The sequence below is a fragment of the Puma concolor genome, chromosome B3 (assembly GCF_028749965.1).
Source record: "Puma concolor isolate L17-30 chromosome B3, mPumCon1.1.hap2, whole genome shotgun sequence".
NCBI classification, from domain to species: domain Eukaryota; kingdom Metazoa; phylum Chordata; class Mammalia; order Carnivora; family Felidae; genus Puma; species Puma concolor.
In genome coordinates, this window is record NC_141672.1 from 111,604,634 (window position 1) to 111,628,518 (window position 23,885).

A 23,885-nucleotide genomic window follows, 5' to 3' on the forward strand; every position below is an offset into this window, starting at 1 on the left:
CCAGCTTACGGTCTAGCAAGGAACAGGAGGATAGAAACAACCAAGCACTGGACAGAACGGGAGACCCGCCAGAGGCCCTGCCTCACCTACCCCTGCCCACCTTCAGTGCCCCTTCACCCCTCCGGTGCTCCCCCACATGCACGCTGTGCCCGCGTGGTGCCCCGACGCCCTCACGGTGCCTGCACACATGAGGCATTCTCACATGGTTGTGTCTTTGCTTTGTACTATTTCCTCACGTCCACGTGGTGAAATCCTGCCGTTTCAGTAACTTTAAGAGCCCCCAGCGCTTGTCGAGGATTAGAAGTAGACTTAGATAGAAAATGAGTATTCACTCGCACAGCCTCTGAGAAGCCTCCCAGGCCTGCTTCGGGAGGGCATGACTTCCTGTTTTACGACACCCTCCCTCCCGGCAAGTGCCTCTGCTGGCACACTTCTCACACTTTGTGGCGGTAACTTGTTCACATAACTCGTAACCATCCATAAACAAGACCACAAGTCTCTGGAGGACACCATGTCTTACCTACCTGTGTATCCTTAGCCTCCTGCCCGGTCCCTAGCCCCAAGTAGAATGCGCGCTAAATAGTTATCGAACTGGAATGATATGAATTTAACAGGTAAAAAACGTCTTCTGCAGAAGGCGTGATTTCTTCCAGCCAGGGTTTTCCAGGATGGCTTTGTGAATGGGTGACAAGTAAGCCAGGCCTTGCAGAACATTTATTTATGTGAGTGTATTACCTCCTGCATGGGACACAGCTTGGGTCATAAGGGAAAGTAGCCAAAACCCATACTACAACTTATTTTCTCTGAACTTACTTGAAAGCAGTGGGAGTGAGGATTGCGTGCGTCTCGGAGCTGCAGATAATGCAGAAAGGCTTCCACCCTTTAACATTAAAATAAAAAAGATTTCTTGTAGAGAGCGAAATTCATCTAAACATAACATTTTTTGAACACCTGAGTTTACAGAGTTCTTTCATATAAATTACTCATTTGACCTTCACACAAACACTACAAGGGTCATTCTTATTCCCATTTTACTGATGTGTTAAACTGGGGCTTTAGAAAGGTTAACTGGCTTGCCTGGAACCATGCAGTCAGGATGGACATTGGACCATTTGGCCTTAAACAAAGCTATATCTACTGGTTCTAGAGTGGGCGGGGATTATGGTTGTGAGAATTTCAGCTAAGTCCAACGATTCCTCGCAATCAAAAATAAAACTAAACACAAATAGCCTGCAAAGAAACATGTAGGATTTCAGCAGTTTGCTTGTGAAGCCAAAACTATTCCTCTGCTCACCTCACTCCATATGGTCCCCTCCACCTTGACCTCATCCCGCAGCTGCAGGGCCATGGTTGAGGCGGGGAACTGGTGGCCGCACACAGCAGCAGGCGCCTGGCCAAAGATTGAACCTCAGCGCGAAGAGGCCAAACGGGAGGAGAGAAGATGATCACCAGCAGTTTGCACTTGGTCTGTTAGTTGGCTGAAGGGAAGCTGTAAGATTTTGTGAGTTATTATTGGTTTTTGGTTTTGTCAACCTGCAGCAGAAACTCAGGGCCTCAAACCTTTTCTCCTTTTCAGTTCTACCGTCATGGTTGTAGAAGTACGCAACTTCCAAGAGATACTGTTCCTTGAGTTTGTGGGAAATTTCTTTTAACTCAGCAAATTCACTGAGCACATTCTACGTGCAGAGTGAGTTGCCAGGTGCCATTTCTAGTGCTATTCACACATGGACCGTGGACTGGTAGCAGCATCGGAACTGTTTCTTGACCACAAGATAAGGAGCTTGTGCCAGAACATAAATCAAGCATGACTCAAAGCCTCTGTTTAATTTAGCCGTCATTTGTTTGCAGCAAAACTTTGTCAGTGAAGGAAGCTGCGGGCTGATTGACATGGCATAGTTCTTACCTTGTCATAGACCAGTAGCAAGCAATTCCCAGACCAACCACTTGAATTGCAGAGCTGCAGGGAATACAGAGGAGCTTACAGTGCTGTGTGAAAGTGAGGCACTGATCTAACCATTGCAGGAGTGTGGCAAAAGTAGCTGTTTAGTAATCTCTGTTTACAGGACACCAAGTAGCTGTTTAGTAATCTCTGTTTACAGGTGGTCAAAAATAACTAAATGAAATGAAAATAAAAAAGAACTAAATGAAAGACAACATACAGAATGGGGAAAATATTGGTAAACCATCTATCTGATAAGGGGTTAATATCCAACATATATAAAGAACTCCTTCAATTCAGTAGCAAAAACAAAACAAATAGTCCAATTAAAATGGACAAAGGACCTGAATAGACATTTTTTTTCCAGAGGAGATATACTAATGGCCAACAGGTATGTGAAAAGATGCTCAGCATCACTCATCATCAGGGAAATGCAAATCAAAACCACAATGAGATACCACATCACGCCTGTCAGAATGGCTTTCACCAAAATGATAAGAGATAACAAGTATTGGCAAGGATGTGGAGAAAAGGGAGCCCTCGTGCTGTTGGTGGGAATGTAAACGGGTGTAGCCACTATGGAAAACAGTCTGCAGATTCTTCATGCTACTGTATGGTATATTTGAAAGTTGCTAAGGGGGGTAAATTCTAAGAGTTCTCATCACAAGGGAAAAACCGTTTTCTTCTTTTCATTTATATAAGATGATGGATGTGAACTTACTGTGGTAATCATTTCAGAATATATATGTCAAATCAGTATGCAGTATACCTGAAACTTATAACTGCTGTGTGTCTGTTATATCTCAATAAAACTGGTTGGGGAGTGGGTAGGACTAAATGAAATAGAAGCCAAACTGGTGAGTGCCTTGAGAGACACGTGAACAAAGTAGTTAGGTCACACAGAACAGGGAGCCAGAGATCAGGGTCCATCAGGAAGGCAGAAGGGAGAGTGAGGCTGGGAAGATGGCCCATGAGTGTCTGTCCAACACAGGCATTCAAGGAAGCAGCAGGAGCAAAGGCATGGAGCCATGACCTTGCTTGTTTTTGTTTTTTTTTAATATTTATTTTCGAGAGAAAGAGCACATCCAGGGGAGGGGCAGAGGGAGACACACACACACAGAATCTGAAGCAGGCTCCAGGCTCTGAGCTGTCAGCACAGAGCCTGACACAGGGCTCAAACTCATGAACCATGAGATCATGACCTGAACCGAAGTTGGACGCTTAATCTACTGGGCCACCCAGGCGCCCCTGACCTTGCTTGTTTCTATAAGCATTATGGTAGAATTGGAAAGCTGGAAAGATTTGTGGCCAGACAACTGGCAGGACATACTCTGTCCTCTGTATGTGAAGTCTGAAGAGGCCGAAGATGGGCCCTAGATCTTGAAATGAGTCTGTCATGAACATGAGACAAGAAACAGCATGGTAAACTGGAAAGAGCATTGATCAGATCAGGGGGCACCTGGATGGCTCAGTCAGTTATTAAGCGTCCGACTTAGCTCAGGTCATGATCTCACAGCTCGTGAGTTCAAGCCCCACATTGGGCTTTGTGCTGGCAGCTCAGGGACTGGAGTCTACTTCAGATCCTTGGCCACCTGGGTGGCTCAGTCCATTAAGCGTTGGACTTCGGCTCAGGCCATGATCTCGTGGTTCACGGGTTCGAGCCCCATGTCGGGCTCTGTGCTAACAGCTCAGAGCGTGGAGCCTGCTTCAGATTCTGTGTCTTCTCCTTCCCTCTCTCTCTCTCTGCCCCTGCCCCGCTCATGCTTTGTGTCTCAAAAATAAATAAACGTTAAAAAAAAAAATCAGAAGGGTATCAGAAGATACAACTTCAAGTTCAGGTTCTGCCACTACGTAACTAGGGAGTCAACAGTAATGTAGCTTATCTGAGCCTCAGCTTCTTCATCTGTAAAATGAGGGTGGTGATACCAATCTCAAAGTGTTGTTTTTATTTAAATAAGAATTTGTAAAAGTGTGCGTGTAAACTGTAAAGTGCTAGACACACGTGGAACACTAAATCATTCAGCCTCTTTGGTTCATGATTTTCTCGTGTGTCTGATGTCCCTAGGCCTAAGCTACTAAGCTTCTTGGAAGTCAAGTGTTTTCAGTGGAGCTGAATGTGATTTAGAACAAAGTAAATGTATTTTGGATGTTCGCAGCAAGTGTCCCGTGAATTGGTCATTTTTTTTGCAGGGGTGGATGGACCCCTGTGCATTTTCCTTCCCAGCCCTTGGAAAGCTTAACTTTTTGTCCTCTATCATTGGTAAAATGTAATGAGCATCTTGTTGGAGGGAATTACTGTGAAACAATCAAGTATGTGTTGTCTGTGTCTCTGAGGTGCTGTGATGGGTTCAAAAAGAATATACGAGGGGTGCCTGGGTGGCTCAGTCAGTTAAGCATCCGACTTTGGCTCAGGTCATGATCTCATGGTCAATGGGTTCGAGCCCTGCGTCAGGCTCTGTGCTGACAGCTCAGAGCCTAGGGCCTGCTTCAAATTCTATGTCTCCCTCTCAGTGCCCCTCCCTGGCTCATGCTCGCTCTCGCTCCCTCTCTCTCAAAATAAATAAACATTAAAAATATATATATATATATATAAGAAGCATTTGTGTCCTCGAGCAGCAGACTAGACATGCCCACAGGAGACATTCAAAGAAGGCAGGATGGTCTGTGTGCCACTGACTTACGTGGTGTGAGAGCTCAGGGAGGATGGCTGAGGGGCTTCGTGATCAGGGAGGCAGCTCGACTCCAGCTGGACCTGTAGGATTGTTGGAATTTGTCTCAGTATGAGAATTAGAAAGTGGTGGTCCAGCCAAGAGCCAGCTCCTCCCAATCCTCCACCCCTCCTTCGCTGGCTGCCAGACTTCATACATGGCCCTCTCTGAGCCTCACATTCCTTATCCACAGAAGTGGAGTCCCACAAAGCAGGAGATTTAAGTGAGGGAAAAGTAAGTTATACACGGGACACCTGGGTGGCTCGGTTGAGCGTCTGACTTCGGCTCAGGTCATGGTCTTGCAGTTTGTGAGTTCGAGCCCCACATCGGCCTCGCTGCTTTCGGCACAGAGCCCTCTTCGGATCCTCTGTTCCCCTCTCCCTGCCCCTCCCCTGCTTCCGCTTGCTCTCTCTCTCTCTCTCTCTCTCTCTCTCTCTCTCTCTCTCAAAAATAAATAAACATTTAAAAAGTAATAAAACCATCTTTCTAAAAACCAAAAAAGTAAGTTACATGCTCAGCACAGTGTCTGGCATAAAATTAGTGCTCAATGAATGGTAGCCATTATTTTCATCACTGCTGCTAATAACAAGAGGGAAAGTGTTTCAGGAAGAAGGAATAGCACAAGCTGAGACCAGAGGAAGCATGGGACAGTGAGGAACCCTTTGCTTTCTGGCCAAGGCAAAGAAGACCTCTGGGACAGGAGGGAGTGGAGTTAGCTGGGCAGGGTCGGGAGGGTCTGATCTAGAAGGGCTTTGCACACCGAGTAGCTGCAGGAAGCTTTTGTTGGTTCCCTAGCAGGGCAGAGGCTAGCTGAGGCTCTACACACCTGAGCAGGCAGATGGGCCACCCAGTGCTGATCTCTGCCGCTCCACATGGACCAGACTCCGGCTGGACCTGACTTGTGAATAGGGATTCCTAACTCTCTGGTTCTCTCTCAGATTCCAAGAAGGTCTCCAGCCAGAAGAACAGAAAACTGACTTCAGAGCCTGTAGCTTCTTGGCAGTGTGGCATTTGTCTCTCTTTCTGCATCTTCTTTTCAGTGTCCTTTCTGTCACCATCAGGGAAAATCATTAGTATGCTAATCTGGCTAGCCGTCATTTTAACACTGACCTTTGCTAACCTGCCTTTGCAATTTCGGGAACTATGTTTGACTTCTCTAAAAGTAACCTTAAATCGTAGTCTTGTAAGAATTCCAGAGCTGTATCCTTCACTCCTTCTTCTAATGAGGTTATGACCAAATGCTCATTATAATTGCTTTAGACTCCTTTTAATTTTCAAGCTTATTAATCATAAGAAGAGTTATTTAAAATTGCATAAATTAATCTTAGATTAAAAGCCCATCAAAGCCTCGAAACAATTAAGAATAAGTAGGATTTCCCTGGGGCAGCAAGTTTTATTTTAATATTGTAGTCAGGTGGATATCAGAACCTTGAAGTATGGTAGTGATTAATGTATGCAAAATTTAAATGAGATTTTTTAAATGGCAAATCTAAATCACATATTGACCTAACTGTAGGCTTTAACTGCATTGTCTGTCATATATTTAAACTGTTTACTAATCAACATTTTAATTATAGTGTGAGCTGGCAGACCCTAGGACAAATAAAATCTCGCATTTTAAAATCTTGCCACAAAGTCTGTTATCCAAAAATCACAAGACTGTTACTGGGAAGAATGGAGGAGTGAGAAACCAGAGAGCAAACTTTCTGGGGCAATGGGGAGACTTGCCACAGACAGTCCTAGGGCGTGGGGCTGCCCGGCTACTTTCCGGGCCCCAACTCTCACCTCGCGGCTCTGCTGGTCTGAGGAGGCTGCCTCTCCACGGATCTGCAGCTGGGTTTCCTTTGAAGTTGATTCACGTTTAATTAGGGAAATACTTCCCTCCGTGTGTTTGAGCCCCAGTTGCCAAGCATTATTTACTTGAACCCTGTGTAGCCCTAGGGTCCCTATGCACACCCCCTTTTATGGTATGGAGAGAAGATACTTCCTGACATTTGATTGGGCCTTGGCCAGAGTCAGTAGCCTCTTTGCCTTGCCTTCTCTCCCCTTCCCCCCCCACCCCCACCAACATCCTCGATCCCTGCTGGGTTAGGCAAACTGTCCCCCCTCAGGAAGGTGGCTGTGGGCTGCATCAGTCTCTATTTTACAAATATTCTCTGTCTCTACTAAAAATAAACAGGAAGAGGGCCACCTTGAACAAATCATCACACACCCTCAAAATGCCAGTCCCCGCTTCGCGGAAAGGGGGTAATAGTGACTAACTTACCGTTTCGGTTTTTGTGAAAATCCGGACAAAATGAAGCACATAGAGCAGATAACATAGTAAAGAGGCTCCCCAATGTGTTTGGTCCTACCCTCATCATTTATTTTCTAAAACTAGTTAATGCTTAAAAGTTTAAATGACGCTTAAAATTTCCAGTAGCACAGGAGAATATATAGTAAGAAGTCTGTCCTCTTCCAGCCCCTAGCAGGGTCCCCAGCCTCACTCTCCAGGGTTAAACAGTGTTAATAGTAGTTTCTCTTGTTACTGTTCCACACCTTGCATTTTCACTTAATATATCTATCTTTAGAATCTTTCCATATCATATAAAAGTCTACCTCGTTCTGTTTTTTTTTAATGTTTATTTATTTACTTTTGGGAGACAGAGCTCAAGCGGGGGATGGTCAGAGAAAGGGAGACACAGAATCCGAAGCAGGCTCCAGACTCTGAGCTGTCAGCACAGAGCCCGATGCGGGGCTTGAACTCACAAACCGCGAGATCATGACCTGAGCTGAAGTCGGAAGCTCAACCGATTGAGCCAACCAGAGGCCCCTTACCTCGTTCTTTTTAATGGCTGCGTGGTATTCCATAATACGGATGTACCATATTTCTTTAACCAGGACCCTGTCATAGAACATTTTGACCATTTCCGGATCTTTGCTGTTAGGATGGTGACTGTCTCCATACACATCTTTGTATAGGGGGTATGGGAATGCCAGTTCCCCTCACCTGTGCTGATGCTGAAATTATCAGACTTTAATCATTGCCAATCTGATCAGTGGTAAACAGTTGTTTTACTTTGCATTCTTTTATTAAGTATGAAATTGAACACTTTTTTCCCTTGCATTTATTGGCCATCTGTGATATTTTTCACATACTTCACCCCATTTTCCTGTTGGATAGGTTGTCTCTTCATCATGTTTTTGAGCCTTGATCGCCCCATCTGAAAAGCAAGGAAGATAGACATACTGTCTCTGGGCCCCTTTCTGCCTCCCTAGTGTGGGATCCAGGATCCAGGCTGTCCTTTGGGCAGCTTTTATGCTAACAAAGGTGCCCATCTGATCATGACCTTGCCGAGCCAGCGCTGAGGGGTGAACTTCAAGAGGGTCGTTTCCTTCTTTTGTTTAGTTGTGTGTCTTCCTCTCTTAAAAAAGCAGACTTGGAAATTACAAGGCAGAGCTAGGATTGAACTTCCTTTAAAGCTGCCTGTAGACATCAGGAATATTTATTTTCTCTATTTGTTTTAAGCCTGGGAAGACTGTGTGGTTTTCTCAACACTGTCCTGATGGAGCCCTGACCAGCAAGCGTGCAATGCCCCTAGCCCTAATGTGCCATTAATGATAGGTTAATGTACAGTATAATGTTTTTGGGACTACGGGTTCATTACACTTCTGAGTGTGAGGTCTTTCCACAGAGCGCCCAAGGTCCCATTGCATTATATCATGCAATAAAAATACCCTTTTCATATCACACACTAATAAACTGTATTTGAAATGCTGTCTGAGGGCACTGCCGTCTTGTCTATAGGCTGTGCACGAGTGCAACAGTTGGGATGCCTTTTTTCTATTTTGTATTTTAGTTACACGGAATTCTGAACCCAGGGAAGTCTGCTCATTCTTGGTTTAAACGAGGAAGTGAGTCAGGACTTTAGGCCTGAGGCTCATGGGAGGGGCTGCTCAGTGAGTGGTGAGGGTCCTTAATACATTCTTCCTTACTGGAGAATTAGCAAGGTCCACAATTCTCCCTTGCCCGTCCATCCACAAGGTGTGCAGCTGTCAGGAGAGCTGGTCTAGTGTCTTCCACACTTAGCACTGAGCATACGTTAGGTGTTATAAAACTTTCCTTAGAAAAGAAGTGTGATAAGTACTGACAAGTTGAGGTCGTAGATCACTGTGACCACACACCCTTTTCCATGATGGCCTCTGTGCTAGGAAGGTCACACACAGCCTTCCTCTGAGGTCGCTGCTCTTCTCCTTATTTTATAGAAGACAAGGCTCACACAACTGGGGGGAGTGGGGGGAGCTGCACTGTGGAGCATGAGACTTGCAGTCTCCTAAGAGCCACAGGTAAATGACCTGTGGGCACAGACACCAGCACTGTCACCACCTGAGACCTCAGAGTTTGCATTTGGGCCGGGCAAGCACCGTCTTTTCAAACACACATAATCCCAGAGCTCTAGGCATCCATACCTTCCTGTGAGTTGGTTTAATCAGGTGGTTTTCTTCTCAGCAGTTAGCTGGCAGCAGAGGCAATTTTGAACTTGGGACCCTGGAAAAGGAGACTCTTCCACATCGGAAAGGGAAAGGACATCAGAATTTAGGGATGAGGCCAAGACTGGGATCAGAGGGCTCGAAATCACCTATTGCATACTTTTATCCAGGGCAGACCATAGGGTGCGCGCTTTTGTTGCGGGCTGTGGGTTCTACCAGCGGTCAGGTGTGGGGTGACATGGGAGGTCTGAGCACCTGGGTTCCAGCCATCCCTGAGACTTCAGCCGCCAGAAGTCCTTACTGCCTCAGAGCTCCGTTGTCCTTACTTATAAACAGGCTGACATCTACTTCTCCAGCGAGAGATGGTATGAAATAATGTGCAGGAAAGCACCTAATTAGGGCCTGGTACAGGGTAAGCACTCACAATGGTCCCGATTACATTGCTTCTATTCCCATATTCTAACAAAAGGGACAGGCTTTGGAGCTGACGTCCAGTTTATATCTCCACTAAGTCAGTCAAATCACTTAACTCTGAAACTTTTGAATCCACAAATTGGAGGTAAAAACAGTAATGCCATCCAGCTCCCTCCTGGGGGTGGTTGTGACACTGGAATTCAGATAATGAGTTTGAAAGCACTTTGTGGAATGAAAAAACCCTACTCAAATGCTGGTATCTGTAAATATATGTATTTCTCTGTCTAAATCAACATATTCAGACTGGGTTATCTTTGAATAAATATCCTTATAGCAGAACTAGTAAGGGCAGCTATTAAAAGGCCTCACTGCTCTCTCCCCCTCAGCACGAGGGAGCATGTCACCACAGAAACGTAGACTTACAAGAGCACAAAGCACAAGAAAGGGCAATTATTCTGTCCCACGTCTTCATGACAATGGAGCAGCGGGACGGGCAGTGTCTGTGCTCCCCTGAGTTAGTGAGAGGAGAAACCAGCATGGGCTCAAGGTAGACAATACTGCTTAGGAACAGTGGTTGGAAGATCAAGGGACCATGTTGAATGGGTTGAGTTGGTCCGGAAAGTCAAGAAGATGATGGAGAGAAAAAAATCTGACGTTGCTGAGACCATTCTGCAAAAGGCTGAACCTTTTGGCTGTAGGCAAAGTCCCCTTAATTGTTAGGAGAAGAGTATTTAAGTTTCAAAGATAATTAGTTTTTCTTTTTAAGGGCTGTAGAGTTGGACTGAACCTTTGTTTTCAGATGTGGGGACTTTGGAACACTTACATCAACCTCTCAGGGGTTAAATCTGTCTTTAGGGCTACCAAGACTTGAAAAATGTTACTGTGTATCATGAAAACCAGAAGTGACAAGTTCATTTAAAAAGCCTGGTTTGTCATTGTTTATCTAATTTTCAGAGTTGACACAGAAAATTAAACCAGCTGACACTCACTCTCTGACCATCTCCCTGGCTCATTTCCCTGGTCCTTTCCTACCTGACCTTTCCAAGTACAAAATGCTCCACACCCCCCAAATATAAAACTTCCCACTGAGTTTCCAAGTTGTCCTGCAGTCATTCCAAGATTCTGTCATAGGATGTCATCCCTAATGTTATTAAAAAAACAGGATGAGGTTATAAATCTGCTCTCGTGAAGTATTTCCTTTTTCCCCTCCGCTATGACCATAAATCTTAGAAGTAATCAAACTCTCTGCGAAGGAAGCTGAGATAAACTTGGGCCCTGAGTGGCCCCATATGCCTTTACTGAATTCAGATGATCTGACAGCTTACCTGCCCCCATGACATCACAGGTTGCTGCAGAAAGGTGCTGGGCAGAGGGAGTGCTTTCCCCGTGTTCAATACTGACGTTCTAAAGCTCAGAGGTCAGCACCACATCAATTGGTGAATGAGCTGCTCAGTATAAGGAAACTATCCAGACAACCAAAGCTTTTTCTTTATAAAATCAAAGCTTTAAAAAAAGATTATGCATAAGAGGTCTTCCTAAATGTATTCTGCACTTCCTTATCCTCTTAAGCAGATTATGCACATCAGGATTTCTCTTTTTAAAAGAATTTCTGTAGGTCGTTGTTGTGACCATCGTCTATTCACTGTGTGCTGCTGTGTCAGTGTCTCCTAACACGTGTAGGGCCATTTGTCCGTGCCCTGAGCGACCTCAAGCTGGTTTTCTGTTTTTGTTGTGTAGTGTTGCTAATTGATGTCACTTCTTACTCCTGTCCTTGTTCTTCCCTCCAGCAGCCCTCCCCTCTTTCTCTGCCATTTGGCTATTTCTTTTGTGCTTCAGATTGGAAAACCAGATACTAAGCTTGTTAGCATTAAGTCCAAAGTATAAAAAAATTGGCTTGACCAGAGGTTTGAGTGACCAGCTAAATGTGATCAAGTTGTAGTTGAACTTCCCAATTCTTTGTTTTAGATAAGGGTGTCCAATAGCCACGACCTGTCGATATGTAAAGTGCTTTTAGGTTTGAAAACAGGCTGTTTCAGTAAGTAGGAAGTCTACCGCTCGACAATGTTGCATATAAATGTCCATGATTGAAACAATATGACCACCTCACTCTTGAATCAATAATTAGGGTAGACTTCAAACTGTTGAAGTTTTGTTATTTTCTGAAGGGACCAAATAAGCCATGGTGTTGCCCAAGGAAGGGCTGTGTTCTTAAAACCGTATTTAATGTCAGGTGCCTAGAAGCCTTTCAGTACATCTATATGGAATTTGATTGAATGAAAGTCTCCTCGTAAACTGGAACTGGAGCGTAAGTGCCAGGAGAAGCAAGCTGGTCACTAAACAACTTTGTCCTTCTTAACAGTGAAAATAGACCTGGTTTCATAAGACTCTGCAGTGAAGGCCGCCAGCTTATTTGTAAACAGATGAAGTGCGCTCCCTTAGTCATTCATTGTGAGCATGACCAACGACACTGCCTCAGAAAACACAGGCCACACCGTTCACCGCCACAGAAAACGCATTTCAGGCTTCCGTACATTTAATTTTCTTCAACATTACCTTGCAAACCACAGTAAATCAATAACAGAATAGTTAAGTACCACAGGTTCTTTGTGTTTTGTTCTAGAAAATATTGCCCAAGGCTAAAAGTGGGTTCTATTGATGATTTTTATTTGCTGCTGGGACACAGAATGATCAGAATTTTCAAATGGCTTGCTCCTTTTTTTTGTGGCTTTCCTTTAAAAACGAAAAAGAGGCGGGAAAAAAAAGAGGTGCAGTTTCAAATGGAAAAACATCGGTTGCTGATAGCAGAAACTATAGAGTAACTGGTCATTTTCAATCCTGTATTTTATAGGCTAGGCCTGATAGCTTTGGCCTTTGTCGTGCTCTTACTTCAAATTTTCCAAAAGGGTTGCCCCAGCCAGTCCCCTGGGCTCCCCCACACTCACCCCAGTAGTAACCCGTTCCATTGAATTGAGCGAGGCTCAGTTAACGCGAGGGCATCGCAGCTGAAAACACTAAAAATGATGGCGCTTCCGTTAAAGTTCTATACCCACATTTTTGACAACCAGTGTCTTCAGCACTTTTCCTGCCGCTATGTTTTTTGTTGATTTGGTAGCATCAGAAATGTTCCACTTTAGGCCCAGGCTTCACGTAAATGGTTGTTTATCCTGATTAAGAAGTTAGAAAAGCTGCAAGTAAGATGGATTTCAGGAAATAGCAGCCCTGACTTCATTGGATGCTACTTGAAATAAGATGAGACAATGGATAGGAAGTTCTTTTTTTTTTTAAGTTTATTTATTTTGATGGGGGAGGGACAGAGAGAGAGAGAGAGAGAGAGAGAGAGAGACTCCTAATCAGGCTCCACACTGTCAGCATGGAGCCCAACTCGGGGATCAGTCTCACAAACCGTGAAATCATGACCTGAGCCGAAACTAAGAGTTGGACGCTTAACTGACTGAGCCGCCCAGGCACCCCAGGAATTTCTTTTAAAAGTTAAAAGTGTGATACCAGGTCTCAGAACCCATGACCCACCTGCGAGGGTGATGCTTTGCCAGGGTTCTTTGGCACCTCCCAGTCACCACCATTATCACTCTTCCCACCTTCTCCCCCCCATATATCCACCCATATCCCCGCCCCCTCTGTCTGCTACTGGGTCATCTTCACTCTGCATTTTCAAATATGTTGGCCTCATATCCTTCATATATAATGTCCTTATTTTTTTTTCTGGATTTGTGGTTATGTATCCTCTTTTCATTCCTGATGATGTTTGTTTGTGCCTTTATCAATTTCATCAGAGGTTAGTCTGCTGTACTAATTTCTTAATATGTTATTTTTTAATGTTTATTTATTTAATTTTGAGGGTGGGAGAGAGGGAGGGAGAGATGGAATCCTAAGCAGGTTCCACACGGTCAGCACAGAGCCCAACGTGGGGCTTGAACTCACAAACCATGAGATCATGACCTGAGCTGAAATCAAGAGTTGGATGCTTAACTGAGCCACCCAGGCCCCCTGTTTTACTAGTTTTTTAAAGGACCAGTACTTTACTGAATTAATCATCTCTTTGATAGCTTTCTATTTAGTCCCTTTGTGTTCTTATTATTTGCTGTCTTATGTTTTCTTTGGATTTACTTTTTGTTCTGTTTATAATTTTATATTCTTTTGACACCTAGTTCATAAATTTCCAATCTTTTCCCCCCAATCCACCCATATAATGCTGTCAATTGCCTTCTAATAATTATTTTAGGTGTATCCCACAAAAATTTATGTGTAGTGTTTCTACTGTCACTCAGTTCTAAGTAATTTCTAATTTCAATTAGGAAAATTTTGACCCATGAATTATTTAGAAGTATTTTTTTTTATTTGCAAATACTCAGGTGTTTTGCTCTCTTTTGATTGTTACCTACTTTTCATGCACCACCAGTCAGCGTACATAGTTGGTGTAATATCAGACCTATATTTGTTGAGACTCCCTTATTACATGGTCGATTTTTCTCCCTATGTTCCCTCTTTGCTTGAAAGCAATGTGTATCCTCTCATTCTTGAATGCAATGTCCTCTTTACATCCTGTAGATCAAATGTGTGAATTGTGTGACTCAAATACCTCGTGGCCTAATTTTCTACCTGTTTTCTCTCTCAGTTACTAGGAGAGCTTTGCTAAAATCTTCCTCTGTTCTTGGGCTTTGTCAGTTTCTCCCTGCAGTTCTATCAGTGTTTGCTTTAAGGCAGTGACGGTAGGGTACCTATGCCAAAATACCATATCATCATTTCAGAGTGTTTCTTTTACCTTTATGTGAAAGGTCTCAAATATATTTTGCTTTAAGTTTTCTTTTTGTCTGCTATTTATAAACCTATGCTTTCTTCTTTTGGTTTGTGTTTGTCTGCTGTGTGTTTTTCTCTGCCTTTGTTCTCATTTCTGTGCTCTGGTGTTGTAAATGAATCTCTGCGTTTTGTTGTTGGTGTGTTTAATATCATCCTACTTTCTTAATTAATCGTTTATATGTATTGCTTATTGGTATGCTTGAATTTTTTTCCAATATCCTATTTTGTACTTTCTACAGTACTTTTTTTGACTTATTTTTCCCCATTCTGTTGGGGGTTTTGTTTCTTTTCCTCTTACTCTTTCCATTTGTTTAGAAATTACATTCCATTTCTAGCCTCTCATTGATTATCCCTAAATTTTTTATCTAATTTAGCAAAGCCTAAGGTTAGTTACTAAATATACACTCCCAAACAAGGGTATTCAGCTTTAGGCTCAATGCCTTTATAATAGGTAGAATTAGTTTCAGTTGCATATGATTAAAAAAAAAAAAACAAAAAAAACAAAAAAACAGCAGCTTAAAGAAGACCACAGGGTATTCTCCCTCACGTAAAAGAAGGCAGGAAGGGGGCGCCTGGGTGGCTCAGTCGGTTGGGTGTCCGACTTCGGCTCAGGTCACGATCTCGCAGTATGTGAGTTCGAGCCCCACGTTGGGCTCTGTGCTGACTGCTCAGAGCCTGGAGCCTGTTTTGGATTCTGTGTCTCCCTCTCTCTCTGACCCTCCCCCATTCATTGCTCTGTCTCTCTTTTACTAGCCAAGGGGAATTTGAGCTCCAGCCAGCAGGAGTGAGAGGGGTGGTAGAAAAGCTTGCCCCTTCTTTTCAGGACAGTCCTAGGAATTGGCACACAGCACACGTGCTCACAGGGCATTGGCCAAAAGTAGCTGCGAAGGAGGCAGGGCGTGCAGTTGCTTTGCCGGGTATCAGTGTTCCTCATTAAAATCAGGGTTTGTATCGTGAAGGAGGAAGAGAGAAGGGCTATTGAGAGACAGCCAGCACTCTCTGCCATAGCCCTTCTCCCCCCAGATATAAGGACCTTACAGGTGTCTCATCAGTTCCTTCTTACATGTCACCACAGTCCAGGATTTCATTGTCATCTTGTTTTCAGATCCTTAAGACCAGCCATCACTATCATTGTCATTTTATATATAATCAGTGCTTATTTAGATTTATCCCTGTGTTCACCAGTTCTTTGTTCCTTGTTCCTATTGCATTGTGCTCCCTCCATTAGGAGCTCTGTCCAAGAGTGTCTGGGAGTGTTAAAACTATTGAGTTTTTGTTTAGGATTGCCTTCACTTTGCCTAATTTTTGATTGTTAGTTTAATCGGATTTGACCATTTTTCCCATGACCTTAAAGATCCTCTGTTGTCCCCTGGCTTCTAGTCTTGCTGGCAGAATCTGCTGACTGCCTAATTGCCACCTTTTGTAGGCAATACGTCTCTATCCCTGGTTGCTTTTAACATCTCTGTTCTTGGTATTCTGCAGTTTCCCTACAATTTGTCTAGGTGTAGATTTCCTTATATTTATCCTACTTGGAGATCATTGTGATTTTTTTTTTTTTAATCTGAGAATTCCTGTCTTTCATTGGTTCCCCAAATTTTTCAGCTGTCTCTGGATATTGCTCCAACCCCACATGTCCAGTCTCGTCTTGTCTTGGTCTGTTTTCTGGGCCTTTCTCTTTCACGTTAAAAAGTAGCCTATATATATATATATATATATATATATATATATATATATATATACATCTGTGTGTGTGTGTGTGTGTGTGTGTGTAGCCTATAAATATATATATATATATAAATAGCCTATATATATATATATATATATATATATATATACACATACATATATAGGCATACACACACACACACACACACACACACACACACACACACTGTGCTGTCTGTAATTTTCTCAGACCATCCTTCTAGCTTACTAAGTCTCTCTTCAGCTGTATCCAGTCTGCTGTCTGGCTCATCTATACACAGTTTCTTTTTTTTTTCCAGTGACTATATGTTTTATTTCTATAAGTTACATTTAATTCTTTTTTAAATCTCTGTTCTCTTTCTCATAATATCTTGTTCTTTTCTTAGTACTTCAATTTCTTTTTGTATGTCTTTAGTCTTTCCAAATGTATGCTTTTCATTACATTTCCCAATTATTTTTCTATTACCTCAGTTCTGAGAACTCTCATCTTCCCGTGTGTGTTTTGTCTTCTCATTTTGGTCCACGGTGAATTAATGCCTCACATGCTTTGGAATTTTTACTGTAAGCTCATAGTGAGTGGAGTTTGTTACTGTGGATATTCTTGAATTTCAGAATGATTGCCCAAGAATGGTTTTTTCATATGCTTCTGACAGACATTCCAGAGTATCACTAGATCAAGATCAACATTCTGTTAGTTTATCAACCTGGGGTTCTCAGACTACAGAGGTAGTATATTGGGCCCCAACTACACAAGGCTCCACCCCATTTTTATATTTCTTGGGTGACTCTACTCAGAGCCACCTTATGGTCCCCTATGCTGATGTGTAGACTTTTTATAGCTCACCCCTTCTGTAGTCTCAGCTTTGTTCAGGGTCTCTGGGCCAGCCCTCTGGGGGACCTTGTCTCCTGTTTCTGCTTAGTTTTTCACACTTGCCAGGACAACATTCCTGGAACCAGTAGCCCCCGTAAAGCCACGAGACTTCCACTCACTTAAAATTCTGGTTTTCAGTTCCCTCTTCATTGTTAGCATTTGTGGATTCCCTTTTTTTCTTATGAGTTAAGCTGTGCCTTTTAAAACTGTTCCATTTTATCTGCCAGGGTGAGGGCCACGTAAAAGGAAGGCTTTAAGGCTGTCTTTGTCTCTCATCGTCTCTTCATTGACTGTTAGAATCACTCCAAACATACTGAGCTCCCCCTGTGTACCAGAAATTGTGCTGGTTCTCATTGCCTACCTCCTGCCTTTTGTACACTCACAAGCTACATCACACATACACACATGAGCACATGCACACACCCATCAAAGGTCCCCAAACAAACATTGAATCTCAAGAGGTAAGAAAAAAAAGGGGTGGGAGAAAATCCAACCTTCTGAGCATTGAGGCTTTCAACCTCCACCACCACACAGCTGTCATCCCAAAAGACAAACCTTAAACATCAAGAAATCAGTAAATGGTCCCATATTCACTGCTTGGACCTGTTACGCATTCAGCCTCTCAGGCAAGAGTCCTCAGCATTATTGGAGCAAGACCCCCAATCTCCCTCTGGTACCCTCTGATCCCGACTCCTCTGGGCATCTGCCCACCCTGAAACTGCCTGGGGAGCCAGCATCCTATCCCCAGCCCTATCTGAGTTCCCTACCAGACAGCCACCACAGCCCCCCTCAAATGGGCCAGAGGCACCATTCTGCCACTCACATGGGCCAGCTTCCTCTGACACAGACTCAGGAGTGCTGGCATCCTGCATGTTTACCCCCCTCACCATGGCCCTCTGAAGTCACCCTGTGCCCTGTCCCTGTACCACACCGTACAGGCCCTAGAATGACTCATGGAGACCTCTGGAAACATCTTGTTCTCTCGATGGGCCATTTTCTGACCAATTACTCTGTGTAGGAGCACATAGATCTGCTCAGATGAAAGGTGGAGAGCTCCTTGACCCCCTTAGCTGTTTGTGTATAGTGTAGGATGGCTAGAGGTAAGCAATTTGCTGCTAATAATTGAATATTTGGGGAGGAACATCTATTTCTGTAGCAATTGTGAAGAATAAACTCAGGAAGGTTGATTGAAATGGCATGTCACAGCTGCAAACTGTTTCTTAGGTCTTAAACGAAAATGAAGGGCTGGAAGGGTCCCCTCTCACCCCCACCCAGGGAGAAGCTTTAGAAATTAGAGGCTGAGAAAGCACATTCTAGAAAGTCAGGCTAGGTAAACAGGTGGATTCCACACTAGCTGTACAGAAACCAGGCTCACACCCTCATCTTGCAGCTGTACCCCCAAAGTGTTCTATGCAGAGGAGTAATAACCACCCCTCACACTGCCTGCCTGTGTCTGTGGGCTGGCGATCTTGTTTGGTTCTTATTTTAACCCACCCCAAGAAGAAGAGAGTGCAGTGGTATTGGGCGGGAGTGAGGAGGTCAGCAAACATGGTCCTTATCTTCAAAACCAGCTGGGAAACAGGACTCAGGAAATGGTGGAAAGCAAGTATCAGCTTTACTTCTATGAAGACCTGGATTAAAGGATGTGCTTATTACCTTGTGGCCCCAGTGGCCGTGCTGGGAATTTACTGAGTCCCAGGGGTGAGCAACCTCAGGCCTCTCCAATAAGAGGTCAGACCAGAACACACCCTTCCGGTGGGCAGGAGACCCCTGAGCTCATCACGCTCAGTCCTTCCTCCCAGTGTCGCCATTCCTTCTCCGTGGGGGCAAGGCTCAGGAAAGTAGTAACAACAGAAGTCCTTCTGGTGGAATGATGAAGCCTGAGGAATGGAGTCCCCCCCCCCCCCCCCATATTAGTCTCTCCTCTACAGTCAGGCGATCGTGGCCCTTCCCAAGCCATCACTCTGGGACAACAAGAGAAGGTTTGCTGACTCTTTGTACAGGGCTCCTTGCGCTACCCCACACAGGGACAGAGAGGATTTCTATTGAGGTACCTCAGCTCTTCCCTGCTGAGTCCCTCATGGGTCTCCCCTCCAGCCACCTCTCTCCCCAGCTCCCCCCGGTGACCAGCCTGGCATGCCCGGCCTGAAAGGCGGAGTTGACCCCAGGGGTGATTATGACTTATTATGTCATGTAATTAATAGTATAAAGTCTGCCCGCTGCCCTGCCACTTGTCAGCAGGTGCACAGACATCAGACATCTGTGCATCCTTTTATAAGTCATTCCCCTCTCTAAGCTGAACTTCTCTCCTCAGTAAGTAGGGATTCGATATGTAGTTTTGAACCTTTAGCAGTGGAATGCTTTTTATGATGTAAAATTAATGGAGGATCTCAATATAGAAAAGAGGGTGGTTTTTCCAGCATGAATGTATTAGTATTCATTGTTGACACTTCTTTATAAAGTCATTTATGAGACCTCTCTTGAAGAACACAAAAATCTGAGAGCTGGGCTCGTAGGTGACAGTTACGATTTTATTGCCATCAGCTTTCAGTTTCTCTCTGCTCTTGTCTCAGTAGCACGGAATCACGGAAACCCTGATTTCCCCGGCTGCCTGCTCAACTTAGGCATCAGTTAAACCCATAGAGAAGCTTTAAAAAAGGAGTAGCAGAAAACTTTTATTTCGAACCTTAGTCATTGCGAGTAACCAGCAACTGTTCATATGAGTTGCTTTTCAAAATCTGTAGGTCAGGGGCGCCTGGGTGGCGCAGTCGGTTAAGCGTCCGACTTCAGCCAGGTCACGATCTCGCGGTCCGTGAGTTCGAGCCCCGCGTCAGGCTCTGGGCTGATGGCTCAGAGCCTGGAGCCTGTTTCCGATTCTGTGTCTCCCTCTCTCTCTGACCCTCCCCCGTTCATGCTCTGTCTCTCTCTGTCCCAAAAATAAATAAACGTTGAAAAAAAAAAATTAAAAAAAAAAAATCTGTAGGTCAGACAAGAGGTACTCAGAACTTACTGGAACCGACACCATCAGAAACTCAGAGCAGCCTTGACCCTCTCCCCCTTGCTGGGCCTTGCGTGGCAGTCTCTGGGCAGACATACTTCATGGGCTCAGTGCACCTGGCTCCCGTGTGCCACTCACACAGCCCAATGGATCATTACAGTGTGAGTGGACATCACAGCCCTGAGTGTGTTCCAAGGCCAGTGCACCAGAACAGCCCCTCCTAGTTGTCAACCCACAGATAAGAAGTTAAGTAATATGCACCGATCTAACAAGCAGACTGACTTTCCTCCAAGAGCTGCAAAAAAAAAAAAGCTAACAGCACAGTCCGTGGTGATGGATTGCCAGTATTCAGTGTGACACGTTGACTTAAGCATCTGACTGCGTATGTTATTTTTTAATTACGAATATAGTGAAAATATTTCTTAACAACTTGAATGAAACATGTAGAAGCCCCAACACACCTCACATCCTGCGGCCCCACTGGTCTCTGAGGTCCCGTCTACCACTCCTCCACTATTGCTGAGAAGAGACTAAAGCGTTAGCCCTGCCGTTAGGGCTGGAACCGTGAAGGCACGTGCAGAGAGCCTTCAGGCAAGGCTTGCGGGCCCAGCAAAGAAAGGTGGAGTGCTGGGCAGTGTGTTGACGTTGGGGCCCCTGAAGCCTCTCAGGTCACCCCTTACAGGCCCCACCTAATCCCAAGACTGCCCCTGCCAGCCCACCCAAGCAGCCTTTACTTGGTTTAGACTTGGCTCAAGTGTAACTGGGCTGGGCCTGCTTGTTTCAGCAGGCTCATGGGTCCCTGGAATTCTCTTCCATGCAGCTTCCTTGGGAGAGGAGTGCCTGGTGGTCGGGGGCTCACCCTGTGGGAGGGGAGTCCTGTGGTCCAGAGAGGCCCCCCCTAGAGTCTAGAGCAGCCTCGGCTTGTGGAGCCTTCTCGCTAGGCCTTCCCACCCCAGCCTGTGATGCGTCTCAGCCTGGCATCAGGTTCCTGGGGAGATGCCATAACTTACCAGTCAATCCAACTCCCTTTTCTTGGCGGCTGCTGTGCGATTAGTATTGCCTTGCTTTTGAGTGGTTTCTATCCTAACAGTCTATCCTAGACTATCCTAACAGTCTAGTGTTAGGATAAAGTGGGTTCAAATGATGGTAACACATAGCAGAGCAAGTGTGTTCTCTAGAGAGGTCAGGACGAAGGTGTTTGCACAGTTCTGTCTGGGAGAGGTGGCATTTTTTGAGAGGAGACACAAAGGCCCCATAGAGTGAGATCTCCAGTTTGGAGTCCAGCCTGCTGTTGGACATCCTGTTTTTGATTGTTCTTTCTGTTTACCTCTAGGGTCTGGTCTCTGTAGCCCTGGAAAGTTTCCAGACACTGGACCTTAGTTTTCCTGCTTCTCTGGAGCCTAGACCCAAGGAGAAGGAATGGAGAAGCAGGGAAGCTGGGGTTATCAAATAGACCATCCAGCTTCTGCTCTGAGGGCAGGCTGGCCTATAGGGTGGATGCCACCATCTTCCAGCTCTGGCACTGATAACAAAGGACAACACAATGGCTGAGGGCATGGGCTCTGGAGACAACACTGTATTGAAGCTGTATGGCCTTGGGCAGGTTCCTCAATCTCTCTGTGCTTTAGTTTCCTCATCTATAAAGTGGAGATACTATTAATGCTTAGAGTTGCTGATTATTAAGTAAACTATTTGAATAGAAGTGCCTAACACATTGGACTTTGAACAGGGGAGGGACACATATGCCTTTTTGGCACCCTAACTGCAGTTACCAGTTAAAAACCACTTATTGAGGGGCGCCTGGGTGGTTCAGTCAGCTGAGTGTCTGATTTTTTTTTTTTTTAATGTTTATTTATTTTTGAGAGAGAGAGCATGAGCAGGGGAGGGGCAGACAGAGAGGGAGACACAGAATCTGAAGCAGGCTCCGGGCTTCAAGCTGTCAGCACAGAGCCCAATGCAGGGCTCGAACTCACAAACTGCGAGATCATGACCTGAGCTAAAGTCCGACATTTAGCTGACTAAGCCACCCAGGCACCCTTGATTTCAGTTCAGGTCATGATCTCAGGGTCATGGGATCGACCCCCATCGGGCTCCTGCTTAAGATTCTCTCTCCCTCTGCCCCTCTCCCCCTTTCTCTCTCTGTAAAATAAAAATAAATAAAAAATAAATCACCTGTCGAGCACCTATGAAGTACAAGATACCCTTTTTAAAAAGTAGAAATTTAGAACTCACTGTGCCTGACCTCTACGAGCACAGAAGTTGGTGTCCTCTATGACAGAAGAGAGTCTTAGATGCAGATCCCAAGTCTGCTACTTTCTAGTTCTATGACCTTGACCCATGTCACATTTCTTGGCACCTCAGTTTCTTTTGTCTGTAAATGAGGGTGTTGGGAGGGTTCAAGGCCATGTGCAGATGTAAGGCAGCCAGAAGGCGCATAGCAAGTGCTTGACGAGTAGATGCACACATACACAATACGCAGTGACTTTGTCGTGCCACAGGCCTGCTACTAATTGAGGGCCTACTATATGCCGGCATTGCAGCCACACCTGCATATTATTAAAGGATTCAAATGCACGATGCTCTTTAGGAAATTACACAAGAGAACAAAGTGTGAAGATTCAAATGGGTAAATTCCCATTTGGGCAGAAAGTCAAAACCCAGCTAAGGGCAGAGCGTGAGAAGTCCAGATGCCTGAGCCTCAGGCAGGATTTACCCCCACTGCAGGCTCAGGGCCTCCATTTCCCGCCCACACAGTGGGCACACTAACCACCTCCTGGCTCCCTGCCACCCACCGTCTCCCTTCCCCCTTGGCAGAGGGCAGAGTGCTGCCCACGTGGGAGGGTCTCTGAAGCGCCCCGCTGTCAGGAAGGCATCTCATCACAATGAAACCGATGGGAAAAAAGCAGGGACATCGTTACAGAGGCAGAGAGTTACACTCTGGTGAAACACCGGTCACTCTGCCGAGTTGAAGGAGCAGGAACAACTACAGTTCCTCTTCCTGAGCTGTTAGTTTCCACCTGCTCCCCGAGCTGCACCAGCACGATCCCTTCTCAGCCCCACGCGGCCGTGTCTGCACCAGGCAACACCAGCCGTCTTTGGCTGCCATTGGCTCGTCCCTCTCACTCCCCCCGCCACGTCCCACTTTTGGGGTCATCCTACCTCTTGCAGTCCCATCCTTTTGCCTTCATTGTGCCTCCATTTTCTGTGGCGAAGTTTGTGGACCATAATACTTCAACGCTCACCAGTGTAATTGTTGCAATTGGCCCTGAGAGAATCCAGGAAATGAGAGTGGCTCCCACCGCTGGTGACAAGGCCAGCAAGACCAGCCGCAGTCCCCGCCTGGCACGCGCCCTGCCAGCCCCTGCAGAGTGGCTGCTAACATACTTTCTGGCTGGAGGACAGAGGTCCGGGTGCCTGGGCCGGCCACCTTGGTGGGGACGGGGCAGGATGCCCCCGACAAGCTGCGTGCAGGTCGCTTTGCTGACCTCGGACAGGTCCCCGAGTGTCTGTTGCTTCATCTGGAAGGTGGGTGCACATAGCTGTGTGCACCTCCAGAGTGAGCATGATTTTTGTAGGAAAATCAGGACCAAAGCCCTTGGTGAGTGCCCGGCACAGAGCACTTATCCACGGTGCTGGACTCAGTGTTATTTAGGGTGTAGCTTCCATCCAGCTCCAGCGTCTGGCCTTGCCTGGACTCCTAGAGCATCTGGCTATGCCAGCATCTGCCCAGGCCTGTCCAGAGCCACCTGGGAACCAGGCACTTCAGTGGCTGAGTGATTCTCATGCTTTTCCCAGAACTGTCCATCGAATTTTGTTTGCTCGTTAAACTCATGAGGAGTTCCTGCATCACACATGTCATGGGGCTGGAGGAGGGTCGCTGTATTATAAAGAGGAAGTACCCGGGTCACAGGGGACATAGTCCAGCCCTGAGACACACCAGCACAGAAACCAGAAGACTGGAGTTCA

The 23,885-nt window shown here is 45.4% G+C and overlaps 1 protein-coding gene and 1 long non-coding RNA gene across 7 annotated transcripts in view; both read left to right on the top strand.

The window, feature by feature from the left end:
• Positions 1-23,885, top strand: part of MAP2K5 (mitogen-activated protein kinase kinase 5) — a 278,825-nt gene that overhangs the window by 251,466 nt on the left and 3,474 nt on the right. The window lies entirely within an intron of this gene.
• Positions 16,215-22,101, top strand: LOC147580289 (uncharacterized). Its single transcript, XR_015252737.1, has 2 exons — positions 16,215-19,665; positions 19,905-22,101. It is a non-coding gene; the product is annotated as an uncharacterized LOC147580289 (long non-coding RNA).